This window comes from Canis lupus, chromosome 14, assembly GCF_048164855.1.
Source record: "Canis lupus baileyi chromosome 14, mCanLup2.hap1, whole genome shotgun sequence".
Lineage (NCBI taxonomy): Eukaryota > Metazoa > Chordata > Mammalia > Carnivora > Canidae > Canis > Canis lupus.
This window is the reverse complement of record NC_132851.1, coordinates 64,800,302-64,805,071: the sequence shown is the minus strand read 5'-3', so window position 1 is coordinate 64,805,071 and position 4,770 is coordinate 64,800,302. Positions and strand designations below refer to the sequence as shown.

Here is a 4,770-nt window from a genome sequence, read left to right as displayed (position 1 = left end):
CACAGTTCTCAAAAACTCTTTCTGTTAACTCAATGCCATGTAAAGACTCTTATTTTCTCATGGTCAGCTCTTTCTCCTATTCCCCTCAGCAGTACTTTAAATTCCTGTTCTGGTCTCTTCAAGTACTCCCTCTGGTAGAAAGTTCCTCAACTCATATCTCCCTGTCTTCAGACTCTTCTGTATTTGTACCTAGTTTTGTGTTCTTCCAATTCATTCATTCTTCTGTTGTTGATTTTAGCCATTCTGACAAGTGTGAGGTGATATTTCATTGTAGTTTTGATTTGTATTTCCCTGATGATGAATGATGTTGAGCATCTAATTCATTTGTTCTTATGCTCAATTTCTATTCATTGAAAATTTCCATTGAGCTAGGAGCTAAATATACAATGATGAACAAGGTGGCCAACTTATAATCTAGTGAAAGATAAAAGCCAAAACAGTCAAGGAAACAAGATAGAGATTGCAATATGCTATATATGCCATGAAGGAGGCAGAATAATTTCATAGCTTGGTAAAAAGTAACATGAGCTGGGAGTGTTTACATTAGAATGACCGTCATTGAAGAGATGACATTTTACGCTGACATCAGAAGCATACACATGACAGAGCCCTGCAAACTGCCTAGTGAAGAGAGCATCAAGTGAAAAGAACAGTAAGGGGAGAGGTAGAGGTAGGAAAGAGCTTGTGTGGGCTTTTTTCCCCTTTTTTTTGGCCCATCATAAATCTGTTTTAAAATTTTTTTTGTTTTTAGATTTTATTTAAATTCAAGTTAGTTAACATATAGCATATTATTAGTTTCAGGGATAGAATTTAGTGATTCATCAGTTGCATATGACACCCAGTGCCCATTACACAAAGTGCCCTTCTTTTTTTTTTTTTTTTTAAGATTTATTTATTTATTCATGAGAGACACAGACTGAAAGAGAGAGAGACAGAGACACAGGAAGAGGGAGAAGCAGGCTCCTCACAGGGAGCCTGATGCAGGACTCTATCCCAGGAGCCAATGATCACAACCTGAGCTGAAGCAAGGTGCCCAACCGCTGAGCCACCCAGGCGTCCCTCAGTGCCCTCCTTAATGTCCATCACCAATTACATCATCCCCACCCCCCCACCGAGCGCCCCTCCATCAGAGAGAGAGGTAAACCATAAGAGGCTCTTGACTATAGAGAACAAACTGAGAGTTGCTGAAGAGTGTGTGGTTAATAACTAAAAGAAAGCTGGTGATGGCTAGAACTTGGTTAGAAAGAGGAAGTGTAGTGTGAGTGAGGTCAGAAAGATAAACAGGTCTAATCCTACAAAAATTTCTAGGCCAAGGAACAGAATCCATTTCTTATTTTATTTGCAGGGAAACGCCTTTCAAAGACTTTAGGCAAGATCTGAGTTGTTTTATGTTTTGAAAAACACGTAAGTTCTGCATGAAACAGTAATGTAAACTTGTGGACACAGAAACACAAGTTAGAAGGCAATTCTAACCGTTTAGGTGAAGAGTGGTCAAACTATCAATCATGGGCCTGCCACATGTTTTTGTAACTGAAGTTGTATTGAAACACAGTCAACAGTAATTTGCAGGCAAATGGCCTATGACTGTTTTTATGCTACGATGACAGTATTGAATAATTTTGACAGGGACCATACATTCTACAAAGCAAAAATATTTACTATCTAGTCCTTTACAGAAGAAGCTTGCCAACCCTTTGTCTAGATGTGAGATATGACATGGATGAGGAGGATATCAAATGGAGATGTAGAGATGTAGGGAGATTATGAATACATTGTATAGATGCAACCTTCTCTCCATCAGCATGGACGCAGGCAAAGAAAATTTAACAATTGCTCCTGGTTGTTTGATGGAAACAATAGAGTGTATGGTGATACTATTTACTGAGAGGCAAAAAGCTGGAGAAGGAACATGTTTAGATGGTTGCGTGATTAAGAATTCTCTTTAAGATATAAAAAGTTTAAAATGCCTGTGACATATCCAAGTGGAATTACCAAGGAGGAGGAAGTTGTATATGAGTGTGAAAGTCAAATTCCTGTGCTGGAATTGTTGTGTGAGTGACACCGGCATGAAGAATTACTTGTGGAATCTTCTAGTGAGACAGCTAGAAAGAAGTCATGGTCTAGAAAAGTGGCTTGAGGACTCCAATATTTAGCGGTCTCCTATCTGAGAGTATTTGTCCTCATGTTCAAGTCATTTACTTTTTTCTGCATTTCTGATCTCTTCTTATCTCCAGGATTTGGCTTGTACTTTATATCAATTTTCTATCATTCCTGTAACAGGCCTGCAAAACAAATGGTATTATGCTATTATTATTGGTGTACATATAAGAACAACATAGTTCCAGAGAGCATAATAATCTTGTTAAATATCCTGTAAATGGTCGCTTCTGATTTCAAGTCTGATGGTCTTTCACTTTGCCACACTGCTTCCCAGAGAATGTCTTTATGCCATATTTGGTGTGGTGAGGCTAGACGGTGCTGTCAGCTATCACTTCTTGCTGCTCTTCACCCCCTCCTGGAGTAAAATCTGCTTCACATTGTATATAAAAACTTAAAAAAAACTGGTCCTTTTCAGAGATCTATTCAGAGAGACTTCATTCAGACTCTCATGTGATTCTAATATTTTTCTAAAGGCAATGATGTCACTAGTAACAAATAACGAATAACAATTTGAGCAAAAAAGACATGCATTAGAAAGACGCTGAGAGGTTCACACAATTTCCAGCAAGGTCAAACAACCAGACTCAAAAGATACACATCAAGAAAAATGTTTAAAACCAATAGCAGAACCAGGCTGGTGCAGACAAACCGAGCTTCCCCCGATGGTTATGGACACCACAGTTTGCATTACTTACACACGCTTGCAATGCTGGGCAGTGGATGCTTTCATGAGAACTGTTGCAGCTGAAACAAGGTGTATCCACTATCACGGCCACTGTTCATTGCTGGAAGTACCCCACCTCCTCCAGATGGGTCTCACCACAGATACTTTCTTCAGTTAATGCTGAAACCTACCAGGGCTCCTGATAACAACTCCTGAGACATCTATCTAAATCCATGAGAAATCTCACCAAGGAGACAAAGAAGGATTTTCTCTATTTTTCATCCTCTGCTGGCACCCACTAATAGCATCTTAATTATAAATACTAGTTCTGTAGCAAGTCAAAAAAATTCATCTTGTTTAGCATGGGGGATAGCTTTTTGGCCAGTCTTAGGACAAAAGTATTATACTCAACAGATATTCATGTGCTTTTTCTCAGAATTATTTTTCAATTGGTGAGGCATTTTTTTTTTAAGATTTTATTTATCTATTCATGAGAGACGCAAAGAGAGGCAGAGACACAGGCAGGGGGAGAAGCAGGCTCCATGCAGAGAGCCCGACGTGGGACTCGATCCCGGGTCTCCAGGATTATGCCCTGGGCTGAAGGCAGTGCTAAACTGCTGGGCCACCGGGGTTGCCATTGGTGAGGCATTTGGATTGTGGAATCCTATAATAACTCTCTGGCCAGCTGTTAGCCTACAGCTCTATAACAGATGTCTTTAGGCCATTTACCACTAATCAAGCAATTATTCAATGCTTATTCGAACATTTTTATTGTCATTTAACATTTTGATGTCATTTGCTCTGTGAATAGCCAACATTCATTTAATGTAGAGAAAGTATGGTAACCCTAGCCATGAATTCCCCTTTGATATATTCTACTATCCACAGGTCATTTACCTTTTATCAATTAAAAGTTACTTGGACTCAAAAAAAAAAAAAGTTACTTGGACTCAATTTGGGGGGCGGTCTTCTAAAAAAGATTATCAAGAGAAAAAGAAATTGTCAATAATTTTCTTTCAACCTCTAGCTTCTAGCAGGTGAGGTGACTAATTCTTACTAGACTACTCTTATGAGTACCAGGACCTTAGAAAGGATAAAAATAGTCCAATCAATGTCACTATTACTATAGTTCATGTTGGATTCCCATGTGACACAGCATTCATACGATCCATTCCTATATTGTTATGATATCACAATTTTAAAGTTGAAGTATGATTAACGTACAGTTAGTTATACTAATTATATTAATTTCAGGTATACAATATAACGATTTAACAATTCTATACATTTCTTAGTGTTTATCTGGGTAGGTGTACTCTTAATCTCCTTTAAAAAATATGGAACACTTCATGAATTTCAGGTCATCTTGCACAAGGGCCATGCTAATCTTCTCTGCATTGTTCCAAGTTTAGTATATGTGCTGCTGAAGTGAGAACTATAATTTCACAATTTAATCAAAGAATTTCAATCTCTCCATAATGTACCTTAGATTGGAAAAGCACCAGATCAAACGACAAAGACCCATTTTTGTTAATTAATTTATTAATGCATTTATTTCACAGACATTATTGATTACCAAATGTATGAGGAGCAAGGCTATTGTCTTGTATCATTAAGTGATAGGAAGGGCAGATAGTAATCAGAAAAAGGTCTTAGAAATTTTTCCTTCTTCTACCCTCAGTTTATTCTCTAATCGATAGAAATTTTTCAGAGAATAGACTTAAGTACTTCAGAGTCTAGGTTGCCATTATGAGACTAAATCTCTATACTATTTCTATCCCTATGGCCCTTCTCTTCTCCTGAGAGGCCATTTTCTTAGTTCCAAGCAGTGTTCCTCTGGTGGGTAATTAAGTTGCCTCGTGGTGGTAGCAGAGATACCTTGGTCTTTCAAGGACTGAAGACATGTAAACTCTACTTAGGGAAGGAACCCTGGCTAGGGTTCAAAC

The 4,770-nt window shown here is 38.2% G+C and overlaps 1 non-coding gene across 1 annotated transcript; it reads right to left on the bottom strand.

Moving 5' to 3' along the window:
- Positions 1-4,155: 4,155 nt before the first annotated feature.
- On the bottom strand, positions 4,156-4,260 carry LOC140604393 (U6 spliceosomal RNA). Its single transcript, XR_012007298.1, has one exon. It is a non-coding gene; the product is annotated as a U6 spliceosomal RNA (small nuclear RNA).
- Between the last annotated feature and the right edge of the window lie 510 nt (positions 4,261-4,770).